The sequence below is a fragment of the Oryctolagus cuniculus genome, chromosome 20 (genome assembly GCF_964237555.1).
Source record: "Oryctolagus cuniculus chromosome 20, mOryCun1.1, whole genome shotgun sequence".
NCBI classification, from domain to species: domain Eukaryota; kingdom Metazoa; phylum Chordata; class Mammalia; order Lagomorpha; family Leporidae; genus Oryctolagus; species Oryctolagus cuniculus.
In genome coordinates this window covers 10,165,033-10,176,523 of record NC_091451.1, presented here as the reverse complement: position 1 = coordinate 10,176,523, position 11,491 = coordinate 10,165,033, and the positions used below count along the sequence as shown (strand labels likewise).

Genomic DNA, 11,491 nt, shown 5'->3' with positions numbered 1-11,491 from the left:
AGGAAATTATAACTGATGCCGCAGAAATAAAAATGATTATGACAATACTATGAACATCCAATGTTATCCAAATTAGGTAATTTTTATAAATTTTTAGGAATGCATAATCTACCAAAACTTAATGATGAAGAGGTAGAAAAACCTGATCATATCTGTAACTCATAATGAGATTCAGTAATCAAAAATCCTCCAACAAAAGCCCAGGGCCAGGTAGCATCACTAGAGAATTCTACCAAACACTGAAGGAATTAACAATCATTGTAAAACTTTTCAAAAAAATGAAGAGGAGAGAACCCTTCCAGTTAAAATCTGTGACATCCCCATTACCCTATAAATAAAAGCAGACAAAGGCAAGGAAAGAGAACTACAGACCAATAACCCTGATGGATACAGATGCAAACATCCTCAAATGTAAGCTGAATCTAACAGCACATTAAAAGGATCAGATACCAGGACAAGTGGGATTTTTTTCTCTCTGGGAAGCAAGGATAATTTTATATATGAAGACCCATCAATGTAATATGGCACATTAATAGAATAAAGGACAAAGTCCACATTATCATCTTAATTGCCGCAGTAAAAGCATTTGACAAAATTCAGCACCATTTCATAATAATAATAAGAGAGCCTGGAGAGCGTGTAAACCAGCAGTGGAGGCAGCCGTGGCATGGGGAGCAGCCACCCAGAGGGAGCACAGGTGACGCTGCCAGTGAGGACCCGGTGACAGCATAAGGGCCTCCACATTTTGACAAACTTGCATCATGCGTGAATATACACCAGTCATTCTTGGTTCAAGAGGTGTTGAAAAGTCTGCTCTGACTGTACAGTTTGTTCAAGGAATTTTTGTTGAAAATATGATCCTACAATAGAAGATTCTTATGGGAAGCGAGTTGCGGTAAGTGCCCAACAATGTACCTTAAAATCTTGGATACTGCCGGAATGGAACAATTTACAACAGTGAGGGATCTGTACGTGAAAAGTGGACCAGACTCTGCATTAGTTCATTTCATCACAGCACAGTCTACATGGAATGACCTACAGGACCTGAGAGAGCAGATTCTTCAAGTTAGAGACACTGATGATGTTCCGGCGATTCTGGCTGGTAGTAAGTGTGACTTGGAAGATCAAAGAGTTGCAGGAAAGGAAAGAGGTCAAAATCCAGCAAGACAACAGAACAACTGTGCATTCTTAAATACTCTGCAAAATCAAAAATAAATGTTAATGACTTCTTTTATGACCTGGTGCAGTGAATTAATGGAAGAACACCAGTGCCTGGGAAGGCCCAGGGAAAAGTCATCGTGTTCTCTGCTTTAATATACTAAGTGTGTTGGGGCCGGCACTGTGGTACAGCGGGTTAAAGCCCTGGCCTGAAGCGCCAGCATCCCATATAGGCACCAGTTCTAGTCCTGGCTGCTCCTCTTCCAATCCAGCTCTCTGCTATGGCCTGGGAAAGCAGTAGAAGATGGCCCAAGTCCTAGGGCCCCTGTATCTGTGTGGAAGACCAGAAGAAGCTCCTGGTTCCTGCCTTGGGATAGGCACAGCTCTGGCCATTGTGGCCATCCAGGGAGTGAACCAGCAGATAGAAGACCTCTCTCTCTGTCTCTACCTCTCTAACTCTTTCAAATAAATAAAATAAATCTTTAAAAAATATATATACTAAGGGTGTCCAATTCAACAGCACCAGCACTCCAGCTTTGTTTAACCTACCAGCATCTACAATGGACTTTCCTGTGGTGCCACCCTGTAAGAGGCCATCTTAGAAGTTTGCACATTCTAATCACTTCCCAGCACCACCAGGGAGTACTTATACCATAGCCCAGGAGTGTGCAGCTCATAAAACCAGATGCTACATCCAGTATTACTGCCACATGTATGAAAATGGTATACTGTGCACTTTAACATGCTCATGTTCTGTACTGGAGAGTACAGTCATGTAAATCATAGAAGCACCACTATTAGCATAATAAAGTCCAAAGAGTTCCTATAAATGCTGCTCCAGATAACTCTGCTTCTTCGATACATGCAGCTTATTGTCATTTTTAAAGAAATTCAAGGCAATTATCATTGTATTATACAAAGTAAGCACTTTGATTAATGCATTTATATATGTGTATATATTACACACACACACACACACACACACATATATATATAAAAGTTATGGGGACAGTGATCTTGTCTTTGAAATGATAGTCATCTCCATATTATGTCCTAAAGATGTTGCCTGTAATATCTGTTGGGAAGGAAATGTCCAGACTTTTAAAATTTTATTATATGTTTCCGTTTTTGTTTACACAGAGAAAAATGTTTATAGTTGTGTGTCCAGTGGGGGTCTCCAACAAGAAGCATAACTTTTAGAAAAAAAAAGTACATACTTTTTAGAAAGTATAAACTTTTAGAAAATGATTTCATAGTTTTTGTAAATCATTTTCAGCCCCTGCAGCTATAAATTCTCACTGTGAATTCCTTGCTTGCTCATGCATAAGTGTGTTTGCAATACCAAACAGACAGGTTTAGAACTTCTGCCTGGTAGTGCTTGTTTCACATGTGTAACGCTTTGGTTGAGATGTTAAATGATGGCTGAGTACTGTTGATGTGAATGTAGGAAGTAATTTTAATCATGTGTAATTGGTCACAAGGCCTAATTGGCAGTAATTATTGGTGTTTTATTTAGCAATGCCTTGTTGCTTTGTATGCATTAACGTTTGGGTGTAAAGATCCTGTGTCTATCCAACCTAATGTTACAGCTACTTTGAGGTGGCCAAATGCAAACTAAAAGCCTTAATTAAAGTGGTGCAATTTTGTATAAGTTAACATCAGTAGTACAACAAATTTAGATTACCATGCAAGGACTTGCATTATAAACAACAATAATAGTAATAATAATAATAATAAACCTTAGCAAACTAGGAATAGAACAAAACTACCCTGACATGATAAAAGGAATATAAGAAAAAAATTCGTAGAGGGCCGGCGCCGCAGCTCACGAGGCTAATCCTCCGCCTGCAGTGCCAGCACTCCAGGTTCTAGTCCTGGCTGGGGCACCGGTTCTGTCCCGGTTGCTCCTCTTCCAGTCCAGCTCTCTGCTGTGGCCCGGGAAGGCAGTGGAGGATGGCCCAAGTGCTTGGGCCCTGCACCCCATGGGAGACCAGGAGAAGCACCTGGCTCCTGGCTTCGGATCCTGGCAATGCGCCGGCCGTAGTGGCCACTTGGAGGGTGAACCAACGGCAAAAGGAAGACCTTTCTCTCTGTCTCTCTCTCTCACTGTCTAACTCTGCCTGTCAAAAAAAAAAAAAAATGTTCGTAGGGAACATCATACTCAGTGGAGACAGACTGAACATTTCCCCCTAAGGTCAGGGGTCAGGATGCTTGTTTTCGTTGCTTCTGTTCAACACAGTACTGGAAGGTCTGGTCACACAATTAGGTGAGAAAAAGAAATAAATCATATCCAATACACAAAATTCAATTTCATTTCTACACAAAGAATCATCTAAAAAAGAAGTTAAGAAAACAATTCTATTTATAGTAGCATAAAAGAAAATAAAATACCTAGGAATAAACCTAGCCAGGGACGTTACACTAAAGATTTGTACACTGAAACTATAAAACATGGCTGAAAGAACTGAAATACAACACAATTCACTGAAAAAATATCCTATGTTCATGGATTAGAAAATGCAATATTTAAAAAAATTTAAAACAGAATTGTTTACTTGAAAGGCAGAGTTACAGAAAGAGAGGCAGAGAGAGAGAGAGAGAAAGAAACAGAGCAAGATCTTCCATCTGCTGGTACACCTTCCAAATGGCCACAAAAGCTGGCCTGGGACAAATGGCAGCCAGGAGCCTGGAACTCCATCTCTCCATCTAGGCCTCCCATATGTGTGGCAGGCGCCCAATCACTAGGACCATCTCCCACTGCTTTTCTCAGGTGCATCAGCAGGGATCTGGATCAGAAGTGGATCTGCTGGGACTTGAACCAGTGCTCATATAGGATATCACCATCGCAAGTGGCAGCTTAACACTCTGCACCACAATGCTGACCCTTGTAAGACTTAATATTGAGGCTGGCGCTGAGGCTCACTAGACTAATCCTCCGCCTGTGGCACTGGCACCCCAGGTTCTAGTCCCGGTTGGGGCACAGGTTCTGTCCCGGTTGCTCCTCTTCCAGTCCAGCTCTCTGCTGTGGCCCAGGAGTGCAGTGGAGGATGGCCCAAGTGCTTGGGCCCTGCACCCACATGGGAGACCAGAAGGAAGCACCTGGCTCCTGGCTTCGGATCGGTGCAGCGCCAGCCTTAGCGGCCATTTGTGGGGTGAACCAATGGAAAAGGAAGACCTTTCTCTCTATCTCTCTCTCTCACTGTCTAACTCTGCCTGTCAAAAAAAAAAAAAAAAAAAGATTTAATATTGTTAGGATGTCAGTACTACTCAAGATGATCTAATATTCAATGTTATCCCTATCAAAATTTCAGTAACATTTCTGCAGAAATAGCAAAATCCATCCTAAATTCACATGGAATCACAAAGGATTCCAAATAGCCAAAATAATTCTGTATGACAGCAAAGCTGGGAGATTCACAACTCCTGATTTCACAACTTACTACAAAGCTACAATAATCAGAATAATGTGGTACTGGCATAAAGACAGATACATCAAGAGAACAAAAATAAACTCAAAAATAAACCCGCAAGTGATCTTCAAGCTTTCCATGGGCAAAGAACAGTTTCTAATAATAAATAGTGCTAGGATACGTGGATCCAGTTGGGAAAACTGGATATTGACATGAAAATGAAATTAGACTCTTACCTTACCCATATACAAAAAACTTGCTCACAATGGAGTGAAGATCTAAATTTAAGACCCAAAACTATAAAACTTCTAGGAGAAAACAAAGGACAAGGTTCACGTCTTTGCATTTGGCAAAACACTTCTGTGCATCAAAGCATACTACAGAGTGAAAAGTCAGCCTATGGAATGGGAGAAAATATTTTCAGATCACACATCTGATAAGAGAGGTAAATTCAGAATATATAAAGAACTACAACTCCACAACAAAAATTCAAATAAACCAATGATTTTCTTTCTTAAGGAATTTATTAATACATTAGATTATCAGGGTCACAGCAAATGCACAATAATTACAACACAATTCTCATGTAAATGTGGTATTCATACAAAGAGAACAGATTCGATGTAGTTCATAGATACAACTCCATGACAGGCAAATGGGGCCAGTGTTGTGCAGCAGGTGAGGCGCTGCAGGTAAAGCTGCTGCTAGCAACTGTGGCAGCCCATATGGGAACACTGGCTCATGGCCTGGCTGCTCTGCCTCTGATCCGGCTCCGTCCTTTATGTGCCTGGGAAAGCAGTGGCAGATGGCCTAAGTGCTTGGGCCCTTGCCACCCATGTGGGAGACCTGAATGGAATTCCAGGTTCTTGGTTTCAGCCTGGCCAAGTAGTCGCAGAGTGAACTAGTCAATGGAAGATTTTCTCTCTCACTCTCTTTATACTCTCTCCCTTTCTGCCACTCTGCCTTTCAAATTAATTAAAATTAGCTAATCTTTTTAAAAATGAACAAAGAATCTGAGTAGATATTTCTCCAAAGATGATACCCAAATGGCCAACAAGTATCTGAGAGGAGGCTCAACATCACTAATCATCAGAAAAATGCAAATCAAAACCTCCACAAGACATCACATCCATGCTGTACCCTGCAAAGCTCTCATTCATGAATGAAGGTGAAACAATGACCTTCCATAACAAACAGAAATTGAAACAATTTGTCACCTCTCGTCCAGCCTTAGAAAAGACGCGCAAGGATGTGCTACTCTCAGAAACGTGGTCACCACTATGAAAAAAGTGAAGGCAGAAAATCTCCCAGTAAATGTACAAAGGAAATCCACAGTAAACAACAGAAACATTTATGGAGAAACAGCACGGAAATTGAACTTACTCTGGTTTTTCTTCTGTAGTTCCTTAGACTTCAGAATAAACTTTTACTGGGAATCTAGCCACATATTAAGGCAATTTGTTTTTGAATCTTTTTAAAAAGAAGACATTGATTATATTGGACCATTTTTTTTTCTTCTTCTCTTATTACAATTTGTGTGAGTGCAGTGTTAAGTCTTAGTTCTTATATCTTTGGGCAAAAGAGTGTATCCGTTATTTTAATGGATTTTTCCCTATCTTTGAAGCTCAGTCCATAAACGTGCTGTTGCCACAAAAGAAAATACTTGGGTTTGCATTACTTGAATACTTGAAGACTGAAATTGCTAAGATACATTATGTAATGAATTAGGTTTTTATTTCTGGATAAAATTAGAAATGAAATAAAGATTAGAACTACTTAAAGGATGACAATAATGACAGCCCTTATAAGCACTGTGAATCCTTTTGTGTTGGAGGCATCCGAAATTCAAGTGTCCACTAGATCTTTCTCCTGAAACCCTGCTCTTCTTTCCTGTGCTTCAGGCATTAACCTTTATTCTTGATGTTGTAAAACAGCAGGGTTAAGGCGTCCTTCTATCTGTGTTCATTATGAATCCTATGGCTTTTCTAGTTAGGAAAAAATAGTCTCAAAAATACCCCTACTGTCTTTTTTCGGTTAATATTTTACCCACTAATGGTATTTTAAGTATCTTTAATCATTTTAATAAGGTGTCCATAAAAATTTTAAACATTATATACTATATTTGAACTAGTTAGTGAAGAATCAGAAAAAAACCAGTTTATTAGGACTGTAGATGTTCCATTAGTTAAATTTCAAAATTTTTAATAAAGGAACTTTCAAAGATAGGTCGCGATCACACAGAATCCATTAAACTAGCTCCTGTGACAGGGAAAGGAACCTTGCAAGCAGTGGACGACATGTGAGGGCGTTTACTTGCCATAGCTGTGGTTGTGGTGTGCTTGTATTTAAAAACAGGTAGTGACACACTGACATTTTTGTTGCCCAATAATCTGGAATAGTGCCCTGCATTTATCTGTACTAAAATAACTATACATTAATGGAATCTACAAAGAAGAAACTTAATGACTGTACTGTCTTTGGGAGCCTTTGTACAGCCAAGTAAAGTTTCCATTATTCAAGGTATTTGGATTTTAAAATTTAGTATTATAAAGAAGAAGATGTAGCATTATTCCACGTGCTTAAATTTACTATGGAGCAAAAATGATTCAAGAAGAAAATAACCTACAATGTCTATTTATCTTTGCATAGGCAACTGCTTATGATACTCTGTTTTTAATATTTGTACTTAGAAAAAATGCTTGTGTATGTCTAGTAATTTCACGGTGCGGGATGCTGCTAGCCTAGGCACAAAGTATTAAAATTATTTTGTGAAGATAGGTAGTTGTATTAAAACTATTGTGCCATTATACCTAAAAAATGACAACTTGCTTATTGTTTCAGAAGAAAAAATATGAAATGAGTAATTGTCAGTACATTAGCTATGATGTTAAATTGGCAAGTTGTAGCATAAAGCTTAACTCTGTTTTTCAAATGAGAACCATGGTTGTCTAAAGCTGCTTTGCATACACTATAAGTGCTAAAAGTAGTCTCAGCACTGAACATGTATTAACACCTCGCAAATGAATGCAGCCTTTGATGTAGGTGTTTTGATATGCCTCAGAAAGTATCTGAGTGTCTGAAAATCTGTTAATCTGTTTGGTAATGAAGATACTTCCTGTTCTTTTTTATTATTCCATATTTTCTTTTTTTATTTTATTTATTTGTCAGGTAGAGTTATAGACAGTGAGAGAGAGAGAGACAGAGAGAAAGGTCTTCCTTCCGTTGGTTTACCCCCTAAATGGCCACTACGGCCGGTGCTGTGCCGATCCGAAGCCAGGAGCCAGGAGCCAGGAGCTTCTTCCGGGTCTCCCATGCGGGTGCAGGGCCCAAGCACTTGGGCCATCCTCCATTGCCCTCCCGGGCCACAGCAGAGAGCTGGACTGGAAGAGGGGCAACCGGGACTAGAACCCGGTGCCCATATGGGATGCCAGCATCGCAGGCGGAGGATTAATCAAGTGAGCCACAGCGCCAGCCCATATTTCATATTTTCATGTTTAAATTTGAATTTTTACATTTTTACTACTGTTAAGTAGTTTGTTCAATGATTAAAATGTCAGTGAAGAAACTTAAAAACAGCCTCATGCATGTAACTGTTTAAGTAAAAATTACATTTTGTGATCTATGTTCATACACTTTTAGTGATCTGTATTTAGGCTCTGTTTCTGTTTAATAAGGCTTTTTACCATTGATTAAATAAAGGAATGTATCTTTCTGAAGATATTTATATCCTGTACATAAAAATTAGTTGAAGAAAAAAAATTAACTGCAATTCTGTTTCCTAACAAGGAACTTGTAGAAATGAAAATTAAAAGCACAATGCTATTTATTCCAACATTAATTCAAACTCTATTATAATCACCTGATAAGGAAACCAAACAGAGTGACTAAACAAGAACATTAAATACTTATGTATAAACGTAACATGTACAGGGTCAGTATCTTGAAAATGACAAAATGCTCCAGGTTGCTATTCTGGACAAAGAGGGCATGGCTGAAGTTTATGTCTTGCGCATCATCGAGAACAGCTGTCTTAAAACTGCATGTTGGGGGTGACAGGGAACCGACGGAGCAGAGAGGTGAGTGCGTTACATTTCTTCTTTCTTTAATTTGTGAGATAGGTATTTTTTGCACTTACTGTATCATATAGAAACCAATGTTTATTTGCTTAGTCTGGTATCCTTACACCTTGCACGACCTAGCATACAGTACACGTTGAATACTTGTTGAATAAATGAATTAACTCTGACAAGGAAAAGGTGCTGTCCACTTGGAGAAAGTTTCTACCAGTAAGAAAGTATGTGTGCTGTATTGTTATGGACATGTGATACTCGAGCTTCCCTTTCATCTAGATTCCACTCTTTGAGAAGAGGAAAACAGCTTTAAAATTTGGAGACCACTTTTCCCCACTCTAGGCAGTCAATCAAGGTGCTGAAGAGTGAGCACATAAGGCCGGCGCCGCGGCTCACTAGGCTAATCCTCCGCCTAGCGGCGCCGGCACACCGGGTTCTAGTCCCGGTCGGGGCGCCGGATTCTGTCCCGGTTGCCCCTCTTCCAGGCCAGCTCTCTGCTGTGGCCAGGGAGTGCAGTGGAGGATGGCCCAGGTGCTTGGGCCCTGCACCCCATGGGAGACCAGGAGAAGCACCTGGCTCCTGCCATCGGATCAGCGCGGTGCGCCGGCCGCAGCGCGCCAGCTGCGGCGCCCATTGGAGGGTGAACCAACGGCAAAGGAAGACCTTTCTCTCTGTCTCTCTCTCTGTTCACTCTGCCTGTCAAACAAATAAATAAATAAATAAATAAATAAATAAAATGTACCTCTAAAAAAAAAAAAAAAAGGTGAAAAGCAGCTGACCTCATTCACTCCATGAGTAGACCTGGAGCCCTGGAACTTTCCAGGTTCCTATTCCTCAATTTGTTCAGCTTTCCTTCCATTTTACAAGCTATTCCCATTCTTCACTTTTCTCTACTTTGGTTTGTCTTAATTTAATCAGAATCAGTTCCTATTACTTGTGCAAAGGCTATTTCTAGATTTTCTTTCCCAAATGAATGGAAATTAACAAAGAGGAAATGTGTGATATATAAAAGTCAAGCTCTCCCTTGTTACATATATAAGCTAATTCCCTTTATAATATTACTGCTAATTTAACATTCACACATCAACTACATTTTTTTAACTTTTACAAAAATTTCATGTCTTTCATATATACAGCTTTAACAGTATAATGAAGCCGGCACCTTGGCTCAACAGGCTAATCCTCCGCCTAGCGGCCGGCACACCAGGTTCTAGTCCTGGTAAGAGCACCAGATTCTTTCCCGGTTGCCCCTCTTCCAGGCCAGCTCTCTGCTGTGGCCAGGGAGGGCAGTGGAGGATGGCCCAAGTGCTTGGGCCCTGCATCCGCATGGGAGACCAGGAGAAGCACCTGGCTCCTGGCTTCGGGCCGCGGCGGCCATTGGAGGGTGAACCAACGGCAAAGGAAGACCTTTCTCTCTCTCTCTCTCTCTCTCACTGTCCACTCTGTCAAAAAAACAAAAACAAACAAAAAAAAACAGTATAATGATACTTCTCACCTTATCTTCCCTCCCTGCCTTTCCTTCTTTTCTTATTTTTCTTTCAATTTTTACAATGACATACTTTCAATTATGATCACATGCTTAACTCTCCACTAAATAAAGAATTCAACAAGTAGTAAGTAGAAAAAACACTGTTCCTCAAGAGTATAGACAAGGGCTATAAATAATAATAAAAAATCAAAATGTCAATATTATTATTACATTATTTCCATTAATATGTTACACACAATATATCAGCACACTTATACAGTGTGTATATATATTTTTAAATATTCATTTATTTATTTGAAAGTCAGAGTTACACAGAGAGAAGAGGCAGAGAGAGAGAGAGGTCCTCCATCCACTGGTTCACTCCCCATTTGGCCACAACGGCCGGAGCTGCGCTGATCCGAAGCCAGGAGCCAGGAGCCTCCTCTGGGTCTCCCATGCAGGTGCAGGGGCCCATGGACATGGGCCATCTTCTACTGCTTTCCCAGGCCACAGTAGAGAGCTGGATGTGAAATGGAGCACCCGGGACTCAAACTGGCGCCCACATGGGATGTCGGCACTGTAGATGGAGACCTCACCCACTATGCCACAGAGCCAGCCTCATACAGTGTGTATATTATGACTGTTACATATATTAAATTTAACAACTATATGTATATCTTAATATTATAGTAATAAAAATACAGCAAAGGGTACATACGGACTACCTTTTTAAGAAAAATTTCAAGTGGGTATTTCATTTTGGAAAATAGTAACAAAGAATTTTTTAAATCACTACAGTAACATTTACAAAATAGCTGACCCAGTATTTTCTAAAATATACTACCCTATAGCATTTCTCATACTTGATTAGGAAAGCACTTAGTTAATTACTCGCTTGTAAGACTAAGTCTGGGGACTGGCGCTGTGGTAGCAGGGTTTAAACATCCACCTGCAGTGCTAGCATCCCATATGGGTGCTGGTTTGAGTCTCAGCTGCTCCACTTATGATCCAGCTCCCTGCTGATGGCCTGGGAAAGCAGCGGAGGACGGCCCAAGTGTCTGGGTCCCTGCATCCACGCTGGGGACCTAAAAGAAGCTCCTGACTCCTGGTTTTGGATCAGCACAGCTCTGGCCATTCAGCCATATGGGGAGTGAACCAGTAAATGGAAGATCTTTCTCTCTCTGTAATTATGCCTCTCACGTTAATAAATAAATCTTTAAAAAACAGACTAAATCTGGACAAATTTTATTTTTTATTTATGCATTTATAATATTGGATTTGGAGTCCTCACAATTCACAAAAGGATTCTTCCTAGAGGTTTTTATACATGTGCTTATTAACATACAAAAGTACATGCTTTTGGATCCAATTTCATTTCTTAATGT

General features: G+C 40.2%; 1 pseudogene; it reads left to right on the top strand.

Moving 5' to 3' along the window:
• Positions 1-761: 761 nt before the first annotated feature.
• Positions 762-1,314, top strand: LOC138847193 (ras-related protein Rap-1b-like protein; annotated as a pseudogene).
• The last annotated feature ends 10,177 nt before the right edge of the window (positions 1,315-11,491 follow it).